General features: G+C 48.6%; 1 protein-coding gene and 1 long non-coding RNA gene across 2 annotated transcripts in view; one reads left to right on the forward strand and one right to left on the reverse strand.

Annotated features, from left to right (window-relative positions):
- SMPD3 (sphingomyelin phosphodiesterase 3) overlaps positions 1–23,480 on the reverse strand; it is an 83,682-nt gene that overhangs the window by 54,025 nt on the left and 6,177 nt on the right. The gene's annotated exons all lie outside the window — the stretch shown is intronic.
- On the forward strand, positions 1,597–22,638 carry LOC133050664 (uncharacterized). The gene is made up of 4 exons (XR_009691657.1): positions 1,597–1,769; positions 19,172–19,370; positions 21,331–21,396; positions 22,609–22,638. It is a non-coding gene; the product is annotated as an uncharacterized LOC133050664 (long non-coding RNA).

A 23,480-nucleotide genomic window follows, 5' to 3' on the forward strand; every position in this document is an offset into this window, starting at 1 on the left:
TAAAGCTGAGATCTTCCCTCGGGTGAGAGACTCACTTTCCTGCAGGGACACATTCCCCAGAAGGCAAGTGGAAAAGGCGAAGAATAACATCCCCGCCGGCATCACATCCTCCCCAGCCAGCTTAGGAGGGTTTCTACACATTTTGTCATTTGCCCTCACTCCCCACGTGCCACTCATTCACCTTGCAAACCAGTTTGGAAGCCGTATTGGAACAGAAAAGCCCATTTCAAGAGGGTAGTGGCTTGGGAAAATCTTTTATTTGTCCCTAAGGTCAACAGGTCCCTGACTCTTCCCCTTGTAAAAGCCACATGGACCTGACCCTTGGCCTGGAGCTCATCCCAAACTGGGTGTGAAACTGGAGATGCTAGTTTTTCTTGGGGGTGAGGCGTATGGAGCAGGAACCACCCGCAGGCAGGTCTAGGACAGGCCTCCGGGGTGCATCCTCTTAGGGAGGACAGGGGGATGGTGTGAGGGCAGGATGCTGAGGATGGGGCTCAAGGGCAGGATGGAGAGTGGGTGGGCACAGAGGAAGCCCTGGTTGGTCTTTTTGTAGGAGCGGGCCTCAGGAGCGGGGAGAAGAGCAAAGAAGTAGGGGGAAGCTGGGACCTGGCTGGGCATTTACTCCTGGAAGGGTGAGGGGTAGCAGGTCACAGCCCTGAGGCTGGCTTGAGAGGGGCCAGGTGAATCTGGGAGGAGCTGCTGCTGAGCTGCTACGGCCACTGGTGAGAGGGGGAGAGGCTGAGGGTTGACGACCCTTCAGGTCAGGCTTCAAGAGCCTTCCTTTCTGGGGTCAGTCAGTGCAGAGGGACAGTCGATGCCTGGGGAACCAGGGACTCCTGCTCTATCACGCACAGGCAGCCCCCTTGTCTGCCCCCTCGGTGCACAGCCTGAGGAAGCAGGTGGGGCAGGGCTTCATTTTCAGTCTCCTTTAGCATCTACGGACTTTTTCCCTTAAAAACCTGTTACCTACACATTTCCTTGCACCTCCAGAATTTTGATGAGTGAGAAAACCCACATACTTCACCTCCGTCTCAATAAGTTTCTTCCCTTCCCATGGAAGATAGAGGGTCAGAGATGACCAGGGACTCTCCCCTGTGCTCGACATAGCAGATGCCTCAGGGTCCAGTTTCCAAGCACTGGCTGGTGCATTTACCCCAAGTAATGATGATGATGGTGGTGGTGGTGGTGATGAAGCACACAGCCTTATTCCTCAAACAAGGATAATGACAACAGTGATAAAGGCAGCAGCAGAGCGTCAGAGAGAGAACAGACTTTGGAGCCAGACTGCTTGGGTCCGAAGGCCAGCTCCACCTCTCACCGGCCGTGGGAAACTGTAGGTCACTTGACTTCTTTGTGTCAGGCTCCCTCATCTATAAAATGGAACTCAGTGCCTAATTATGGGATGTGTTTAGATGGGTGCCTGACACGTGATAGCATCCTTACCAGCTATGGCTATTCTTATTTTATTGATATCATTGCTGTAGGCACGAGGCCTTTTCATGTACTGTATCATTTGAATCTCACAATCCTATAAGGGAGAAGATATTATTATTATTATTATCATTATCACTCCTTATAGATAAGGAAACTGAGGCTCAGAGAGGTTGATGGACTTGCCCAAAGATACCCAGCCTGGCACGGAGCTGGTCTCACCCTTGCAAAGCCGTACAGCCTGGTTACCGGGATGATAAGCGGCGCTTCACCGTGATCCCTGCCAGCCAGATAGGAGGTTCTACTGCTTCTACTTAATGCATGGAGATAACGGCCAGGTGAGTTAAGCGGTGCCCACACAGGCCTGCCTCCCCTGGCTGAGCTGCTTTTGAGCTAGCTGATCAGGACCGCTCTTCAGAATCACAATTTAACTGCTCTGCTGCGTCCATTGTTCTGTGCGTGGAGGCAGCTGCCCCCCTGGCCATCCCACTTGGCGCTGCGGCGGTGATTAATAAGGACATTCTGCATTCACGGGAGGCCTCTCAGCCAAGGCCTCCAAGTACTTTGCAAGCATTAATTAAGCTTCATGGCTGCGGCTCAGGTATGCGGGGGCCCTGGATTCACTTTCTATGTCTTTAGCTGATGCAAGAAGACACCAAGTCTCTCCCCCAGCAAGCCCTGGCCTTCAGCCTGGCCAGGCCCCAGTGGGCATTCTTCATCCCTGGGGTTTGACCAGAATCATTTGTAGAGAAAAGACTTCCTGATTGTTCTTCCAGACTTCAGAATAATAGCCAGTACTCAGAAGCCATTTCCCATTTGAGTTAGGTCCAGGCCAAGAGCTCCATGGCTGGGCGCTACCTGGTGCCCACCCCCAGCCCACCTCAGTTAGAGGGGAGCCGGTGTAGCCCACAGCTGGTACCTTCCAGCATGTCAAAACCCACTGTGCCTGTACGTGGGACCTTCGGGTCAGGCTGGCCCCTGCACCACCTTTGCAGCGTCCCCCACCCTCCACTCCCGGTTCTACCCTCACACGTCTGCCGCCTGCCTACTGTGGCTCTGACGTCCGGAGCTGGTGGGGAGGTGGGAAGAGACCACATAACTCAGGGTAGAAAGCTTGGGCTTCTACCCAAGGATGTGGGGGAACCACAAAAGGGAGGGGCAGGGTCAGATTTATGCTTTGAGATGACAGTTCAGGGAGATACGTGTGGGCGGTGAGGGAGGGGGAGGCCAGAGGCCGTGGGGCCAAGAGGAGGCCGTGGTGATGAGCCAGGGGAGCAGGGATGGGACTCTAGTGGGCCGTGTCAATGGAGGGAAGGAGCCTGAGAGGAGTTTAGCGAGGAGATTTTTAACTTTTTATTTTGTAATGGACTATAACCGGTTAACAGTGAAAGTTTCAGGTGGACAGGAGAAAGACTCAGCCATACATATACACGTATCCATCGTACCCCAGACTCCCTTCCCATCCGGGCTACCACATAACACTGAACAGAGTTCCCTGTGCTATACAGTAGGTCCTTGTTGATTATCCGTTTTAAATATAGCAGTGTGTTCATGTCAATAGAGAGGAGATTGACAGGACTTCGTGACTCCCTGGAGGCAGCATGAGAAAGGAGGAGGATCCCTAGATGACCCTCTGGGCTGTCAGACCCACTCCACTGGGCAGTTATGCCCTCCGTGTCTAGCACTGGGCTCAGGAAACTTGTGGCCAACTTGGCCTTGTTAGTGCAGATGGGCTCCCCCAGCTTCCCCGTGAAGTCATGTCAGAGCGAACAACCAGACCCAAAACCCTCGCTGTCACCTCCCACCTCCCAGACACGATCCTTTCTGGCTCAGCCAGGGATTGAGGCCCGGCACTGAGCGCTCAGCCTCCACTCCTGGGCCGTGGACATGCCAGGCCACCTCTGAGTTGACTCACGTGAATCTAGGGGTGGGCATTTGTTCCCCACTTGGCTGATGAAACCAAGGCCCAGGGGTTGAGTGACCTGCCTGCCTGGGCTGAGTGGTGGCCCCTGAAGTGTGTTCACGCCCTCATCCCTGAAACCCGTGACTGTGTTACTTTATGTGGTAGAGGGAACTCTGCAGATGTGATTAAGTCAAGGATTTTCACCTGGAGAGATTATCCTGCATTATCCAGGGGGCCCAATGTAATTACAACAGTCCTTGTAAGAGGAAACAGGCAGATAAAAGCAGAAGTGATGTATTTTAAAGATGGAGGAGGGCGCCATGAGCCAAGGAATATAGGCAGTCCCTAGAAGTTAGGAAAAGCAAGGAAATGGATTCTCCCCTGGAGCTTCCAGAAGGAGTGGCAAACAGCTGACACTGATTTGAGCCCAGAGAAGCTTATCTCAGGCTTCTGACCTCTGAAACTGTGAGATAATAAATTCCTCAGCATCGTCCAACTACATCAGAAGTTCCCAGTAGGAGGTATCGTTTAATGTGGGCAAGAGAAGAGGTTTGTCTGGATTCTACCTAGGCCGACACAAAATCACAATCAACCTCTTTCCCTGCCCAGAATAGGGGAAGCCATGGGTGTCAGGCCTGGCCCTCATTTGAGCTGGGACCTGGGCAAGACAGAGGGATGAGCCCCCTGGAAATGGGCCAGAAGAGTGTGGGCGACACAAGATAGGAAGGTGCTCGGAAGAGGAAAATGAGAATTTTGCTGTTGTCACAGAAGTATGAGCCCCAGCGGTTTGAAGTGCCCGGCAAGGGGAGAAGCAGTGGGGAAGCATTCTGGTTGTTACTGGGGGTTTCTGCCATAGGTGGATGATGCCAAGGATCTGCAGAGAAATGGGGGGCAATGTCCCCTGAGGCTCAGATCTGAGATGAAGGCAGATTGCTTCCCCTCAGTTTAACCTCCAGGGAAAGAAGAGTGAATCTCTGCCTCCTGTGGGCTAATCTGCCACAGAGGGAGGAGGCAGAGCTGGGAGCGCCTGGGTGGAGCCATACTGGTTCTTCATCAAAGTGAGGGGGTTACAGTTAGGATTTCTGAGGCCACTTTCCAGCTTAAAGTGTTAGATTCTCCTTGACAAGGAAGTTTCTTTTACCATTATGCATATAGTTTATAGGGCTTTGGTTATGATTGATCACATTCACACTGTCCTGGGGGGGCTTTGTGGTTGTTTGCAAAGTTAAGAGTTCATTGATCTTCACAGCCTCTGAGGCTGGAACTGGTATTGTCCCATTTTGCAGTTGAGGAAACCGAGGCTCAGAGAGGTGATATGTTTGGGTTAAGGTAGTTGTCAGAGCCAGGATTTTTTTTTTTTTTTTTTAATTTATTTGCATCAGGCATTGGTTGCAGCATGCGGGATCTTTAGTTGTGGCATGTGAGATCTAGTTCCTGAGCAGGGATTGAGCCTGGGCCCCCTGTACTGGGAGTGTGGAGTCTTAGCCACGGGACCTCATGGAAGTCCTCAGAACCAGAATCTTGACTGAGCTTTTCTGGTCTCCCCTTGGCCTCCTTATGACACAGCAGGGAGCTTGAAGAACATCCTGTTCAGGCCTGCTCTGTGACCGCACCTGGCCAGGCTCCAAGCTTGTCCTGGGATACCTCTGCTTCAGGCCTGGACGGAGGGCCTTGGCCCACCCCACTGTTTACCCGCTATCAGGTATTTCTGAGCTTGGCCCTGTTCCAGGCCTTGGGGAGCCCTCAGCATGGAGGAACAGGCTGACAGATGCAGCAAGTCATGGAGGCTGGCGTGGGCGGCCCTGGAGCCCAGCAGGGCCTGAGTGGAGGCTGCTGTTCAGTGGCGTTGGAAAGAGGGACCATCTAGAGGCCTCAGTAGAGGGTGGGGCAGCCCACACTGGGGTGGACGTGGCCAAAAGCATGAGGGTAAGAGGTCAAGGTGACCAGGGACTGGGGAGCACTCCTGCTCAGGCAGGCCCTTCCTGCACAAAATCAGACAATCTGGTTCCACCTTCTCCAGATGTTGCCTTCCTCACTGTCCCTTCCCTTTGCTCCATCAGAGGAAACCCCTGCAGGACCCTGGCTTCACCCTTCAGGGATTCGGGTGTGGGTTTGAGGTGGTGGGGAGACGCTGGGCCAGCACACACAGAAGCACGGCAGGTTGGTGCCCAGGGCCAGGGGGTGATCACCACCCTCCCGTCCTGCCACTGGGACGACGGTCTCCTCTGATCCCTCTCTTTGGCCAGGAGCGCTGCCATGTCCTTGCACCACTGGGGAGACCCTGTGTGTACATGACATAGTATCACCGTCCTGCAGATGGTGTCTGGGGGCTTTGAATCCTGCACCTTCCCCCCAGGGCACCAGCCCTGCTCTACTGCCCACTTTGCTCACCCTTCCATGTGGTGTCAGGGGGGCTGCATGGGAGTAGGCCTCTCTGGAGACCCTTGTAACTCCTGGACACTATGTGGAGAGCACTGGTGGTGGGTGCCAGGGGGATGTGGCATCACGGAAGTCAGGTTGGACCCGAGTGCACCATGACTGGGTAAAGTGACTTCACTTCTGAACCCAGTTCTCTCGTCTATAAGATGGTTGAGAGGAAGAAACGAGAAAATTCTTATAGAATGTTTTAGCACTGTGCCAGGTACCCAAAAGCTCAATAGATGCTATGTATTTCTCCTGCAAAACTGTGGCCCTGGTGACTCTATTATAAATGAGAAGAAATCCTTAAAGAAATAGTCCCCAGTAAAAGGTACAGAAATCTCACAAGACAGGGTGGAAGAGAGGCCTGGGCCTCAACCAATAGAATGCTGTCCATCATGGCATACCACCCACACATCATCAGACAATAATAGGCTTAGAAGGGCCAGAATCAGAAATTCTGGCTTTAGACTCTTGGTTGTAGATTCTCAGCACATGGAACAAAAAGATAATCCTCATGGATGTCACTAGAGGTGGCCTGCAGTCAAGGCTGGAACTGATGAGGGGGACCTCCTCTATTGAAAAGAAGTTGGATGCTTTGTGTATGGATATGAGAGGTGGACCATAAAGAAGGCTGAGCACCAAAGAATTGATGCTTTCAAACTGTGGTGCTGGAGAAGGCTCTTCAAAGTCCCTTGGGCTGCAAGAAGATTAAATCAGCCAATCCTAAAGGAAATCAATCGTGACTATTCATTGGAAGGACTGATGCTGAAGCTTCAGTACTTTGGCCACCTGATGCGAAGAGCTGATTCACTGGAAAAGACCCTGATGCTGGGAAAGGTTGAGGGCAGGAGGAGAAGGGGATGACACAGGATGAGATGGTTGGATGGCATCACCAACTCAGTGGACATGAGTTTGAGCAAACTCTGGGATATAGTGAAAGATGGAAGCCTGGAGTGCTGCAGCCAGTGGGGTCACAGAGTCGTACACTACTTAGCAACTGAACAACAACAATGATGCTTGGGGCCGATGTATTATAGGCAGGAGCCCTGCAGGCCAATAGGGTCTCTTCCAGCCACAAGGTTCAAAGACTCCATGTGAGGAGCCAGTGGCTGGGTTTCCCCCAGCGGGGAGGGATGGGGACCAGCTTCCTCATCCCCTAAAAGAACCTTTGGATCTGGGGGACATGACAGGAATGAGAGGAAACTCAGCTGAATGCCAGGGGGACAATGAGGGGCCCCTAAGAAGCGAGAGATCTGGCCACTGGAGCAGATCTAGGATGGGAAGAAGGCATAACAAAAGGCTGGGAGGACAGTGGCAGGAAGCTGGAGGCCCTGTGGGAAGCAGCAGATCCTAAACTCTTTGGATTATTGGAGCTGTGAGAAGACTTCCTGTATGCTGGGAGGCTGGTGGATACTAAACAAGATGTTTGGACCAGGCCCACCCCCGGCTAGTGCCCAGTGGCAGGGATTCAGAAAACAGGCAGCCCTGCCGAGTGAGGGCAATGCACACAACCCAGAAGGGACACACTTGGGGGTGCCAGCCCCTCCTCTCTTGTCTTATGCTGCAAAGAAGGCAGCTGCATGTGGGTCCCTGAGCTTGATGATGTACCTGCAGCACAGAACCTGGCATTTGGGGGTGCCCAGAGGAGTGCTAAGGGGGTGGGTTTGACCAAAAAAAGAATGGGGACCCCTGGTACTGACCATGGACTGGATTTTTCTAAGGAAAATCTTTAGAGTTCAGAGAGTAGAATAAAGTTAAAAATAAAAGAGGCTCTATTTTAGGATCTCTTATCTATTGCACTAATCATCCTGCCCCATTTTTGCAAAGTGCAGAGCATAGTTCTAAACAGGATTTTTCTATGATCAGCCATTCAGGCAACATGTGTCCTGAGTGTCTAGTTTCATGCAGAACCAGGTTCCAGGGGGGCCAGACACAGGTACACCCACAAGGAAATGAATGTTGACTCAATAACCTCATTTGGTCTATGACAACCCTGTCAACATGGGGAGGGCGCTGGGAAAAGAGGAACCACTGGGCAGGTTGGCCAAGGTCAAACTGATAAGCAGTTCTTGATCAGACCAGGAAGTTCCTCTGGCTTTCTCCATGGCCGCCTCAAGCTGACTGCCAGCTGACCCAGCAGCTCACCGTGACTCTCACAGAAGTGACTCACTGATGGCATTTCCAGTGGCAGCTGCTGAGTGTCCGAGGAAGAGATAGCCTTCAGAAAACATGCAACAATGAAAAGCTCCTAACAACTGATATAAAATCAGTCTGATGAGGAAATAGCACCCCACATAGAAATATCCCCCAGAGGCTGAGAAACAGATCTCCTCTCCTCGAGACTCTTCCTGTCACGGCCCTGCTTCCCAGCTGTGGCTGTGCCCGTGTTTGCATCCACCAGCCAGACTTGGGCCTCAGCCCCATGGTGCTCGCCGCCTTATTAACAACAACAATACATCTGAGAACTTCTCTCTGCCAGGTGCTTTAAACATGCTCATTCAATCCTCCCATCAATCTGCTTAGGTCGATGATTTTTACCATTTCATAGATACTGACAGTCGCTCAGCTCCCAAGTTTCAGAGATTTAAGCTCAGTCTGTCTGATTCCAATAAGATGGTCTACTTCTCTCTGGTTGTCAGATTTGCAGGTGGCAGGGAAGAGCTGGGAAGCACTGGGAACACATTCAGTGAAAGAGGCCCTAAAGATATCCTGAGGCCCTGGGCAGCACTGTCCGATAGAGCTTTCTGTGATGATGCAAGTGTTCTGTGTCTGGGCTATCCACCTCAGCAGCCAATAGCCACGCATGGCTATAGGGAATGTGAAATGTGACTGAAAAACTGAATTTTAAAAAAATCCATTCATTTATTTATTTTTGGTTGCCCTGGGTCTTTGTTGCTGCACATGGGCTTTCTCTAGTTGCTGTGAACAGAGGTTCCTCTGTGTTGCGGTGCGCGGGATTCTCATTGCGGTGGCCTCTCTTGTTGTGGAGCACGGGCTCTGGCGGCACAGGTTTCAATAGTTGTGGCTGGCGGGATCTAGGGCGTGGGTTCAGTAGTTGTGGCACATGGGCTTAGTTGCTCTGTGGCCTGTGGAATCCTCTCAGACCAGAGATCAAACCTGTGTGCCTTACATTGGCACATGGATTCTTACCCACTGTACCACCAGAGAAGTCCCCTGAGTTTTTAACTTAAGTTAAATAGCCGTATGTGGCTAGTGGCTACTGTGCTGGACTAATAGTCACCGAGGGCTGTGGGCAGAAACCAGCAGGATGACGCTAGGTCGGGATCTGTGCAACTCATGCATTTGGGTCATAGGACAGGACAGGGAATTGAAAATGGCTGGGGCCCAAGCTGGCATGCCGTGAGCTCGGGCCTCAGTGGGTGAGGCCTCTGCAGTCACCTCTAGACGTGGGAGCTGAGACATTAAATCACGGAAAGGAGGGAGGGAGGAGTGGGCAGGTAGAGGCGAGAGGAGGGGCTTGGAGAGTGGAGGCAGGTATCAGATGAGTTCACCCGAGGACCCGGTCCCTTGTTCTCTGAGCTAAAGCCGCATGAATGCGAAGGAAAGAAGTCTTCTCAGTGTCAGCTAGTGGTTCTGCCCCGAGGGGAAGCAGCTTCCTGTCCCTCTGCCAGGTGCCCTAGACTTCCTGTGAGCTGTGTGCACCTCTGTCCACATCCTTTTCCTTTGTTTGCTTTGGAGCATCCAAGCAGCCTGTGCCTCATCCTGGGGGCTGGAAAATAAACATCACCGTGGAGACAAACTCACTTGGCTCCACTTACAGCGGGCTGATGGCCTGTGATTTGCTAACTCAAAGGCCCTTTGCTTCTGTGAACATTGCCCTAGAAGCTTTGCCCAAGCATTGCCCGTGGGAAAAAATATCGGAGGCCGAGGGCAATAAACCGCCTGTGATCAGAAAGACTCGGGCAGATCCCTGACAAGGCATCAGAGGCAACACTGAATAGGACAGCCTTGTGGGCTGCCTCGGCCGCCCCGCTTTTGCTTTGGCAAGCTGAATATGGCCCTCCGCCCGCTCCTGCTGCACCCTGCAGATGTGGGGGTAGTCGTGAAATGCCAGAAGGCCTGAGCAACTTGCTCCAGAGGGGCGTCCTTGCTGTGGGCTTTCAAGGGCTGGGATGGAATTACCCTTTTTCCTCATGCTGCCTTGAGCCTGGACGCCTGGACTGAAAAGGGCAGGAAGTTGACCGTGGGACTAGTCACAGGGAGTGAAGGGCCCAGGGTGTGATGCTGAGACCTGGGACATCCAGCTCCTTTCCTGTTCCGATTATGGGAGGAGGAGAAGCAGCAGTGTACTTGGGAAGTTTACAAGACCTCCCTGAGGTTCCCACACCCTGGAACCTTCCATCTGTGCGTGAGCCTGGACTAGGGGCTGGAGAGGGTCAGAGGAGGACACAGGTGGCCACGGTGCTATGTACAAATCACCCAGAGCAGGCCGTGATCAGTCAGGCTCTTGATTCTGGAAACTACAGTGAGGTCAGAAATCCCAGTGGACAGTCAGAGCAGGCTAGCCTGCTCCAGCCAGGGGAGCCTCAGTGATGTGCCCAAACTTGGCTGCCCCATGGGAGGTGACCCCTCTGTGATGGCTGCACAACAGGTGCTGAAGATGAGGCAGACATGGGTGAGGGTCTAGGCTCCTGTAGGGTTATGGATCTGGAGTTGATCCTGGCCCACCAGGTGCCCCGAGGCTAGGGTATAAGGAAGCTAAGAGCTGTGTTACTGGAAATCTGGGCTCCTGTGTGGCAAAGCCAAGGCTGTCTGCTTTACTACTGGACGTAGTAGGTTCAGTCCAATGTGCGTGCCAGACCCTGCATTTTTGGGGTGAAGCTTAGTGTAATAGGGGCTCAGATGGTAAAGACTGCCTGCAGTGTGAGAGACCCAGGTTCGATCTCTGGGTTGGGAAGATCCTCTGGAGGAGGAAATGGCAACCCACTCCAGTATTCTTACTTCGAGAATCCCATGGACACAGGAGACTGATGGGTTCCTTAGGGTCACAAAGAGTCGAACTAACACTTGCACTTTCACTTACAGAGCCAGGTACCAACCAATCAGAACCACATGCAGGCAGGTTCATGCTCTGTCCTGGAGCATGGTTGTTCTAAAAACTCCACCAGCCTCTGTGTCTGGGGACCAGGGAACTCTGACTGTCCTGGCAACCTTGGTGCCCCACTGGATTTCCTGGGAAGGCTCTGACTGGGTTGGGGGATGCTGGGCCTCAGGGCTACAACACTGATTCCAGGAGAACCATCATTTCTGCTCTCAGTGGGAGCTTGGTGCTCACGTGATGGCCACTTCCTTCCTGGCCTGCAGTGAAGCCTGATCAACTGCAGCCTGGCTGGGGATGGGCAGAGCTGTGTAGCTCAAGGCTGACACAGGCCTGTCCCAGTTCTCCTTGTCAACATGAGTCTCTACCAGCCCCTTGGGCTGTGCCCTTCCCTGTTCTTTTTCCAAATGAAGAACTTGAGGACCAAGGGAGGAAGCTCTTCCTGGACCAAACAGTGAGGCCCATCTGAAGTTGTTGTTTAGTCTCTAAGTTATGTCTGACTCTTTTGAGACCCCATGGATTGTAGCCCGCTAGGCTCCTCTGTCCATGGAATTCTCTAGGCAAGAATACTGGAGTGGGTAGCCATTTCCTTCTCCAGAGGATCTTCCCAACCCAGGGATCAAACCCAGGTCTCCTGCTTAGGAGGCAGATTCTTTACTACATAGCCCCCCACCTGAAGAGAGGGGGAGTAATTTCTGGGTCTGCAGTGAGGAAAGGAATTTAAAGTGGGGCCAGGCTTCCAGGGTGATTGTGAGAGGAGACAATACTTGCTCTCCTGCCCTCCCTGCCAGCTACTCTACCTACATAATGCTATCTCCCACTTTCCCCTTCCCCTCTCTCCCTTTCTTTTTCTTTCTGGGAATGCACAAGAACATTTTTCCAGAGAGAACACGTAAACCTCAGCAAAGCCCACTATAGTGTCCCTCTGCAAATATTTGGAGCAGCTGCTTTCTTTTGCCTTCCCAGTCACGCTTTTTATCGACTGCAATGCCAGGGCCACGGGTTGTGATTCTGTGGCGAGAATCAATTTCATAGATGTCAATAAACTAAGAGGAGGATTAATCCGGACTCTGAACATGACAGCTATTTTGGGTCAAGTCTACATTTCACTCCTGAATGGACACTGGCTTACCCCTCCTTTCCCTGGTTCAGCTCCTTAGCTTTCATTTTGCGTTCGCACACTGAGTTTGGCCATTAGCCCTGGGCTAATTTCCAACCTTGGGGGCCTTTCCCCCTTATCACCCCTACTGTTCAGCATGAAAACCAAACATTATGGAAGAGAATTTGAAAATATGTCATGTGGAATTGGGCCTATCTCAGAGCAACAAATTCTGTTAGGTTTCCCTCTTCAATCTGCACCCATATGTGTGGTGGCTGGACCTGGGAATTCTCTTTATGGTCTATTTATTCAGTTAATGTTAGATGCAACTCTGTGTGGCCTTTAAGTCTTCAAGAGCATCATTTCCACTGGCTGCAGAATGTCGTGTCGAGTGGGTAGACATGCATTATTTAATCACTTGTCTTCTGTGCACATTATTGCTGGAAGCCAGGTCACCTGACCTGATTTTGGCTCATAACACACATTTGCCAGTCCCAGTGCAAGGAGATGCAAAAGTGGGGCCAGATTTCAGATGCATTTATTCATGAAATATTTATTAATTGTCAGTTAAAGGCCAGGAAACATGCCACGGGGGAGAGAACAAGGTTTAGGGGAGTAAGAAATGTGGCCCTCGATACCCAGTGGCTTGAGAGTCTGGTTGGGGCAAGGAGACAGAACATCAGGTCTCACATGATGGATGGATGGGGGGGGGGGGTGGATGTTAGGGCTTCTGATCCCCAGGGAATGTTATATTCTAGCTGGTTCTGAGACACTAGATTCTCTAATTGCGACTTATCTTTTAAACATTGATGCATCCTTACTGAGTTGTTTTTGTTTTTTTAAACAACTAGTTTTTTGGGTTTTTTTTTTAAGGTTTGTTTATTTTTGACTGTGCTGGGTCTTCATTGCTGCTCATGGGCTCTCTCTAGTTGGAGCGAGCAGGAGGGACTCTCTAGTGGCAATGTGTGGGCTTCTCATTGCGGTGGCTTCTCTTGCTGTGGAGCATGGGCTCTAGGCATGCAGGCTTCAGTAGTTGTGGCTTGTGGGGTCTAGAGCACAGGCTCAGGAGTTGCGGCACATGGTTTTAGTTGGCCCATGGCATGTGAGATCTTCCTGGATCAAGGATCAAACCCGTGTCTCCTGCACTGGCAGGCAGATTCTTCACCACTGAGCCACCAGGGAAGCACTACCAATTTGTTACTGATGATAATAAAGTTCGAAACTATCATATTGGGTTGGCCAAAATGTTTGTTCAGGTTTTCCATACCATCTGAACAAACATTTTAGCCAACCCAATACCTAAAAAACAAACAGGCAGACATTCTAGGAGCTTTTCCTATCATCACTTCCATTTCAGTCATGTGCCTACTGATGGTTCTGGAGTAGGAAGGGAAAGGAAGTGGAGGTCGAGCTGTATTTGGGGAAACTGGGGTAACTGGGACTCCCCTCCATCGTGTGCATGGGCTAGGGCAGGGAGGCTGCAAGCCACTAATATGAGAATAGTAACTGCTTTTCACAGAGCTCCTACTTCAAGACAGACACTGTACAAGGCACTTTATATGAGCAAATATGACTCTATAACAGTATTTTATGGTAGAGATGATTCTTTTCATGATTAAGAAGAGTTTGCGAATTAGAAAGGGCTTCTTGGGTAGTGCTAGTGGTAAAGAATCCACCTGCCAATGCAGAAGAAGGGTTTGAACTCTGGATTGGGAAGATCCCCTGGAGAAGGGAATGGCAACCCACTCCAGTATTCTTGCCTGGGAAGAATTCTTGCCTGTCCTCTGCCATGGACAGAGGAGCCCGGCAGGCTATAGTCCATGGGCCCCCAAAGAGTCAGACATGAAATGATTCTCTAGAGATGACTTCTCTTCTCCAAACCAGGTAGCTGCATAGTATTTCATTTAACCCCCTTTCTAAAGAGGGATCCCATGCATCTTTGCCTTTCAGAATAAAACAGTAAGTGGATAGCAATCTAGACCTAGGAATGCAAGAGAAATTATATGGAACAATTTTAGAAAGCTCTCTTAAAGTCATTTACTTTCCCATGAGAGTATGTATTTAGAGCTGAAATTGATAAGCATGTGTGGTTAGAATTAGTACTTAAGTTTATTTTGGTCATTTTCAAAAGACACTGTACCTTTAAATTAGCATACCACATCAGTGGGCTCACAACCTGATCTCATCTCACTCCCTTTGCCAGTAGATTAAAGACTAGGCTATTTACAGACTTTCTACTCTGTCTTGAAAAGTTAGGAGGCCAGACCAGAAACCACTGCCCAGCAAATCTTGGTGCTAGATCAAGGTCTGTGCACTGAACTGGTGGCTAGATGTGTGTGGTGAGCAGAAGGGAATTTGAGGGACCCCAGGTGAGCATCCCAAAGGGCAGGGGAGCCTGGACCTAGGTTTTACAATTTGACTGTTGTTTTTCTTGATTACTGCAACAACCATATTCATAGTCCTATAAATCAGAACCATAGGTTTTGTTTTCAAATGGGCCTTGCTCATGTTGATGATTTATTCTGAGTCTGTCATGATACCTTCTACATCTGATTGGATGATAAAATGCTCTCATGACCACCCCTTGGGACATTGCTTCACCCTCAGTCAATCCTGCCCCGCATTGTCATATGTTCAGAGGGGCTTCAGTGGCAGTTTCCTCTGAAGGCATGTCTACCACACCTGACTCCCACGTATAGTGTGACATCCAGTCTGCAGGTTGATGTACTTGGAACTTTGATGAATTTGGAGCTAGAGATGAATTTAGGAGTCCTTGGCACATGGAGGGGAGCTACACATCTCTACAAGAATAGGTGAGGGGACTTGGCTCCCCTGGCTGTCCTGTGGCTAACGCCCTGAGCCCCCAAGACAGGGGGCCCTGGGTTCAATCCCTGGTGAGGCAACTAGATCTCACATGCTACAACAGAAGGTCAAAGACCTGGCACTGCCAAGTAAATAATTTTAGAATAAAAAGAGTGGGTGTGGTCACCAGGGGTGTGGGCAGAGGGGGAAGACTGTGATCTGTCTTGGGGCAACTGTGCTTGAGCTGCCAGTAGAGGGCGGAAGGGTTGAAGGGCACAGAAGAGATTCCAGCTGAGCTGGGGAAACAGAGTGCCTCAGGGCAAAGAAGCAGAGGGTTGAAAGAGGGAGTGAGCAGGAGGGCCCCTGGCCAAGAGGCCCAGGCTGTGTTGAGCCAGCTGGGACTCCCTTTGCTGCTTTTGTTCTTTAAAATTTACCCAAATTAAAAAAATAATAAAATAAAATAAAATGTACCCAAATCTTGGAAATTACCAATCCTATGATGGGGGGAGGAATCTTACAGTTTGTTTTTTTCCATTTGTTTTTACATAGTCAATAGAATATGATATGATCACTAAAGAACATTTGGAAGAGAAAGTGGAAAGAAAAAATTTAAATACTTAATTTCCACCCTTTCTGAACACACCACATATTAATGTTTTGGTACATTTTCTTTCAGCGACTCTTGCAGGTTTTCAGTGGTTTAGAGTTTTTTTTAATTGTAATTATAATTATACCATGTATATAAATTTATACACAATTTAACATTTATACCACAAGCATCAATCTAGGGTTGGTCTTTTAAAACATGGCCAACATCATTCATACTGCTACAAAGGTCAGCACCCACCTTTCAATTCAATCATCTTCATTATATTCCTCCTTTCTGTTATATATATTTTGGTTACCTGATGTCAGTGATGTCAGTTACTGAGAGTAGTATGTAAATTTATGCCCACAACTGTCTTCATCTTGTATTTCTAATGGTTACAGGTTTTTGCCTCAAGTATTTTGATGCTAAAATACTAAGTGTACAAATGTTCAGAACATTTATGCTTTCACAATTGCTCCTATGAATATAAAATTACCCTTTTTATCCTGCTTGATGCTGCTTTTTGCTTCAAATTGTGCTTTGTCTGACAGAGCCTCTCACGCTTTTTCTTTTGTTTGCATTTACCTGGTATAGCTTTGCCTACTCTGGAATCGTTTTATTTTAGGTGAGTATCTTGTATTAATTTAATCTGGGAGCCTTTGTCTTCTAACAAGGGAATGGGAAAGACTTTTCATTTATTGTCCAATCATTTCGGGTGGCCTCCTGTCATCTTGTTTTGTGTTTTCTGCATTTCATTTATTTTCTGACTTTTGTGAGCCATAGCTGATGCTTTCTTTTACCTTCTACAGTGATTTGGAAGGGAGACATCTTGTTTCTCACTCCACTGGTCTGCATCCTATGGCCTCCAACAAAGGTCCTAATTTGTCTCTGTGTTTGGTTTGTAAGCAGCTCTGCTTATCTCAGCCTGGAGCTTAGCGTCTCTGGGCGTGACACCCTCTGCAGAATGGCTGAAAGGCCCTCTGTTGATTTCTTTGTTTGCTCACTCTGGGAAGGGAGTTCCCGCATAGCTGGGCAGGAGCTTCACTCCAGAGGAGGTGCCCCATGCTTCCAGCAAGATGGAGGGACCATCCAGGCTCTAGCCAGTGGGGGGTGGGGAGTGGGGGTGTGGGGGTGTGTGATGATGGTGATGGGGGAAGGCAGGAACTATCATTATTGCTGCCTGTGGAAGTCCCGGGAAGAAGTGCCTGTTGGCCTTTGGCTGAGATATGTGGCCTGAGCAGACCTGGCCCAGCTGGCAGGGGTGAGCTCTCTGCAGAGAGAGTGTCCCAGGGCTGAGGGACCAGAGTGAGGGTGGGTGGGGAATGGCAGACTGGAGCTGTCAGGGTCTGGCCTAGACAGGTGGTTCAGGGCCTGTCAGTCTCCGGCGTGAAAATTCTCAGGCACATAATTTTTTTTTTATATTCTTTTCCTAAAATTGAAGTATAGTTGATTTACAGTGTTGTGGGCACATAAATTATTATGCTTGTTTTGGGAATTCCTTGGCAGTTCAGTGGTTAAGACTCAGTGCTTCCATTGCAGGGGACACAGGTTCAGTCCCTGACTGGGGAACTAAGATTCCACATGCCAAAAAATATTGTGTGTGTGTGTGTGTGTGTGTGTGTGTGTGTGTGTAGGGCAGGGGTGGGTGTGCTTTTTAAGACTTGTAAACAGAATTTCAGTGAGGGATTTCTCAGGGCCTCGATTTGTATTCTCCCTTAACCAGGTATTGCTCCTATGTATTGCTCCCAGGTATTCTCTCTGTGGGGTAATTAACAGCTTTAAATGACTTATTTGAATTTAAACACTCTGGTATTTTTTAAATTTATGCAAGAAAGTTGCTCCTCTGTATCTTCTACCACAGAGATGCCAGTTCCAGAGATGACAGTACCATAGCCACAGATGGGGGAGGGTTGGGGCCTGGGAAAGGCAGGTGGGGCTGCTTGGGGGGACAGTCTGCCAAGGCCAAGAAGGTCTCCAGAGGGAGACAGGACAGGCTGGACTTTATCGTTGTCTGTTTTCTGCTTTTCCCAGCTTTGTAGAGAAGTAATCACATGTGACATGTGTAGGTTTTAACGTGTGTGTGTGAACAATGTGATGATTTGATACATGTATATGTTGTGAAATGATTATCACAAGGCTTCATCTTCTGTAGGACCTGAGAGGCGAGGGTGGGGCTATCCTACCACCAGGGATCCTCTGCCTGACAGGACCCAGGCTGTCCTCAGAGTGGCCACAGGTCAGAAGACCAGCTGGTGAAAAGCGGGGGGTGCCTGCACTGGTCAGAGCTTTGACAGGGCCAACTTGGCTCCTGGGGAGGGTGGTGAGCCAATAACTACTCAGGAGAGCTAGACCATCTCCATCAGACAGGAGAGGCTGACACCTCACAAACACCATGTTTCTTTAGGACTAGCACCTCAGTTGATCCTCTGGGAAGCCTTGGAACATTCAAGCCAGAATCAAGAGGTAGCATCATCAGGGTCTAGACAAGCAGGTGCCAAGGAGGGACAAAGCCACGCCTGGCCACTGGAGTCAAGGTCATCACTCTAATCTCCCTGCTGCTCCAGACTCACATGGTCACAATGGCTACTGTCCAGCTCTTGAAACACCAGATGAGGAAACTGAGGTCCAGAGATGTAGACGACATATCCAAGGTCACTCAACAGGCTGATTCCAGTTCTTTACAGTATTTAAAAATATTTTGACACATTTGCTTTTCTTTTTCATATGGGTTGGTGCAAACCCTCTGACTCAGGTGTTAGTGTCCAGACCCAACAAGTGTGTGTGTGTGTGTGTGTGTGTGTGATTTCCGCTGTCAGTGATAGTCATTCCTCTTCTGTGTTTCCAGTGCTCTCTGCTCATCCCTCCATCATACCGTTTATCTAGCTGCACAGGAATTATCTGTGTTTGGCCTCCTGACAGGAGTGAGTACCTAAAGTACTTTGTGCTGTGTTTTATACACAGTAGGCAAACATGAATTTTGTTTAATGAATATTGATGAATTCACTGTCTGCTCACTATAAACAGGTAACCATTTCTTGGCCCTATTAAATATGCAATCTTTCTATGATCAATTAATTTAAAATTATGTTCCTCTGAAGGTTAATAACTGAAAAACTCTGCTAAGATGACTGTGCCTGTGAGGAGCATAGCTGCTTGGGCCACACTGCTTCATGGTGCCCCTTGTGGCAGCATGCTCTAATTGCAGGCAAAGGGTCTTAAGAATGGGTCTTTCAAAAGAGACATGTAAAGAAAAAAATTTTTGCTGAATGCATGCAGAAATACATCAGCCTATGGCTCCTTTGCCTTCACTCTGCTACCCTAGGGTCCATAGCTGGAATCCCGGCTGCTTTGATTTGGCTAGCGGTATTTTTAAGATACTGGTTTGGCTCAGCAGCTGGGCTACAGGTGAGGCAGCACTTATAAGTAACAACCCAAAGTAGCCGGGTTCATTTTCACATTTCCTACTCTGTACTCCATGTTCTGCTTTAGATTCAGTTAACCCCCTAAGGACAGGGACTGTGTCTCATTCACTTCCATCTCTCCAATGCTTAGTGCAGGGCTTAACACAGAGTAGGTGCAGGTGCTGTGCCGGGAATGTCTAAGAATTGGCATGTCAGAGCCTGGGGGTCAGAATGATCAGGTAAGGTCTACTTTCTGATACCCAACCATTCCAAACATCCATGCTTTTATTATTATTCTGACTTCTCAATTTGATGTTATTCTTCAGAAGTCACCATTCCACTCTGTAACACTCAGTGTGTGTGGACACACATTAATCATTACTGGGGTCAATGACCAGATGAGCCCTTAACATTCCATTACCAAGTGTTTGTCATTTCTCATTAGTGTTATGTTTGTAATCGCTAGGGACTTCTCCCTGGACAACTTGTCAAAATCTGCATGGCCTTGCCAAACCGTGGATTTATCCTTCCAGAAGTGTGGAGGGCATTTGGAACTCACGTGACTTTCCAGAGGAAACGCAGCGCAGTACCATGATCTCTTTCATCTTCTATCATCTCGCACATCAAAACCCCCCCTCCACTCATCAAGGGACTCTTGCATAGCTGTGAGTATTACCTCCCCACTGCCTCTCATCCTTCACAGAACCGCAGGTGCCTCTTGCAAGAAATGCCGCATCCATGTCCCTCTCCCTTCCTGCCTTTGTTTTCCATTGTTATTAGAAGCGTAGCCATGGAGAGAAATCTGGTGGTCAGCAGCGACTGCAGCCATTAGAAAAGATAGATTTTCCTTCTCATCTGACTAAGGAGAATGGGGTCTGGTGTCTAGTCCCCGCAGTTTGCAGAGAATAAGCTGAACAATTTCAAGATGGCAAGTCCCCTCCAAAATCCCTTTTTGTGAAACAAGCTCTTTGCATGGGACGGGTTACTGATTGACAGGCGCTGCATCCAGAATGGGCTGTGGGATTTACAGTGACCCCACCGCAGGCTCTCGCAGAAGCCACTCTGGGAGACAGCCCTTCAGGGCTGTCATTGAAGAATCATGAACCAAAGGATAATACCACCTGCCTCCTGGAGCCCAGAGAAAAGGTCTCAGCCCAGGGGGCAAACATTCTGCCTCCTCCTTCACAGAAAAAGCCCTCCTTAGCTTTATGCCTGGACTTGGGCACTGCAGCTCTGGTTGGAATGTGTGCTTCCTGGCAGCTCATGCTGCCTTTCACTTGACACAGGCAGTGATCCTTGTAGCAGACCTCCCACCCTTCTCCTGCCTAGAGCTTTTGTGAAGACTGAATGAGAGAAAAGTCCATGCATGTCCTCTAAAAAGCAAAGAGCACTGGTAGGAATGCTGGATGAAGTGCTGTCTGGCCACACCCTCCACAAGCTCTGGCTTTGGGCATGCTTGATGAGTGCATTCCATACTGCAACAAAATGCCCCATTTCAGTGAGATACCCCAAATTGGTAGTTTCAGATTTTACAACCCTTTGTCTATGAACTTCTTTTTGGCCAACACTTGTTAGCCATAGATCTTCTAAACCCTTATTTCCAAACATCCATTTCCTACTGAAACTCTCTTCTCCATTTCGGAGCCTCCAGAATACACCACCAGCATCCCCAGCCCTTTTTCTTTAGTCACAGCTTTTCCCTGCCTGCCCTCCCCACCCTACTTACCCTTCAGAGCTTCTCCATGTTGTCCCCACCCTTGAAGACCAAGCAGAAGACCTCGCCTCAAGCTGACCCACAAAGCACCCTGTACTCCTTCAAAAGAACTTATTGTGTTTCTGCTGACCTTGAACCAGGGAGGCAGTAATCACACTGCTTAAGGGGAGGCTCCGCAGTCAGGTTGCCCACTTCTTACTGCTTGTGTGACCTTGGGCAAGTTACTGGAACTTCCTGGGCATTGCTTTCCTCAGCTATAAAATAAGGATAATAACAGGAGCTCTTTTCTGCGTCTAAAGGGCTGAGCACAATGCCTGATGTGCTGTAACCACTCAGTAAAGGAGAGTTAGCGTTATCCTAAGAATTTTCCTTATATGTTGCCATGTAAGGTTGTAACATCCCAGGAAAAGTAGATTTCATTGCCCCAGATGATGAAAATGAAGCTCAGAAAGATTAAAGCACTTGCCCAAGGTCACATATTTGGTCATGGAGCTGAGATGCAGAGTCAGGTCTGTCTTGAGATCCACAGCTTTTGCACTGCTATAGCCAACCCACCTTAATAGGCCTCCTGTGGTTAGGTCAGCCCTTATTCCTCAGTTTACCCTTCATGTGGGCCTCCCTTCTATCCCCACCCAGACCCTGGGTTCCTCCAGAGCAAGGTTTCTCAAATCTCCTCACCCCAGCTATGTATCTGTTGAGTGGACAAAAAAGTGAATGGATGAGGAAAATACATTTCAAGACCAGACTCTATCCCTGAAGAACCTAGCCCTGGTACTTAAGTCCATGGAAGTCAGGGGACTCTCAACAGAACCAGGGATGAGCCCACCTCCAGGCTCTTCTCCACTTCAGCCTGCCTACCGCACTGATCCAGGATTTCTGACTGTGTCTCTCTCCTTCTAAAACACCTCCAGGTATTCTTGCACTTCCTGTGGGACTAGTCTATAGAAAGGAGTTTGGTTCCAACACCATCTGTTAACGTAAGTCTTCACTGAGCTTAACACGTATTTCTTTGATCTGGAAGGCAAACGTTTGGAAAAGAGATGGTCAAGGATAGCAATGATGTACTCCCTCAGGACTGTGCAGTAAAGGGACCACGGCCACATTCTCCTGGGGCTACGGTTTCTGGATTTACATCCCTTTATTTTTAAAGTAAAACTGAATGTAAAGTGCTCTAAACACCAAGATCAGAATGTTAGAACTTTAAATATGACAGAATGATGCCCATTTTGCTGCTTGCCTCACCATCCCAGAGAAAGAACCTCACGTGAGTTAATTGGACAGATGAGAACAAGAAACATGGTGAGGTGTGCCCCACATTATTGAGACCCAATGTTTTGGTGTAGACACAATCAAATGAAACTGTCCTTTAAGCCTCCTCAGGGACCAAGCAAAGATGAGGAGTGAAGCAGTAGCATTATAGAGAAAATCATGCATGTTCTGAATAGAAACTTTTCTGTTATAGAACACCTGAAATCCCAGTTAGTCATAGCTATCATTTTTTGAGTGCTTAAAAATCCAGGTCCTGATCAAGGCCAATGGGTGGCAGAGCAGCTTTGACCTCGCATATGTCTGACTCCTGTCCAGCATCTTTCTCCCAAAGCACAAGGCTCTCATTTCCCTTGAGGAATCTTGGAGTCCAAGAGATTTAGAGCTCTTCGGTCATCTGTTATATGTACCCTCTAATCATCCTCTTCCTCAACTCATTAGCCAAGGTCAAGCCCTGTGCATAATTCAGTTAGCTGATTTGTCTATTCATCGTATGCTTATGTAAATGGCTTGAAATATTTCCCCAGTATTCTTTTTAATGGAGGATAATTACTTTACAATATTGTGATGGTTTTTGCTGTACATCAACATGAATAGGCATACATGTGTCCCCTCTCCTTAACCCCCCTCCCGCCTTGCTTGTCACCCCATCCCTTCAGGTTGTCACAGAGCACTGACTTTGGGTGCCTTGTGTCAGCATCAAACTCCCACTGGCTATCTGTTTTACGTATGGTAATGTGTATATTTCAGTGCTGTTTTCTCAAATCATCCCACCCTCTCCTTCTCCCAGTGAGTTCAAAGGTCTGCTCTTTATGTCTGAGTCTCCTTTGCTGCCCCCTTGTAGGAACACTGGTACTATGTTTCTAGATTCCACATATATGTGTTAAAAATATATAGTATTTGTCTTTCTCTTTCTCCCCTAGTATTCCTATTGGCAAGAAAATGGGGCCCACATCAAGGTAATTCATGAGATAATACTTGCCAATGTTTTCAATCATGTTTTAACTAGTAGTAAATCTTGCTTGATTTATCTGAAAATTGTTTGTTCCTCTTTCTCCTGCCTCTGTCTTGTAAGATTCTATGAACCCCTTCTGATAACAACAGCAGCTAAGTAAAAAGAAACAAATGAAATTAATTTTAATATCATTTATTTAACCTAATGTAGCCAAAATGTTACTATATTTTACCCAAAACATTATTGAGCTATTTTATATTGTTCATACTAGCTTTCCAAAATCTGGTGTATATTTTATACTTAAAGCACTAGTCTCAATTCAGACCACTCTCAATTCAGACTAGTCATAGCTCAAGTGCTCAGTCCACATATGGCTATTATACTGGACAACACAGATATAAATAGGCATTCTCCTTTTCCTATTTCATCTATTTGTTTCTATTTCAACTTTAAATTTAGGTTTTGCATGAGGATTGGATCATAAAAGGCTACCCTAATGGAAATGTGCCCTTTGGATAATGTAATAATACATAGCAGCTGTTTGGGACAGCAGAAAGACCATACCTTGAAAGAAAGTAAAAGTTGCTCAGTCGTGTCTGACTCTGCGACCCCATGGACTACACAGTCCATGGAATTCTCCAGGCCAGAATACTGGAGTGGGTAGCCTTTCCCTTCTCCAGGGGATCTTCCCAACCCAGGGAACATACCTCAAGAGTTATAAAACCTGGGTTTCAATTCTCACAACTAACTGGGGATGTGGCCAGGGCAACCCTCAACTTCCCTCAGCCTCTTTCCTCATGTTGAAAGAGAGGTGATGGGGACTTCCCTAGCAGTCCAGTG

This window comes from Dama dama, chromosome 4 (assembly GCF_033118175.1).
Source record: "Dama dama isolate Ldn47 chromosome 4, ASM3311817v1, whole genome shotgun sequence".
Lineage (NCBI taxonomy): Eukaryota > Metazoa > Chordata > Mammalia > Artiodactyla > Cervidae > Dama > Dama dama.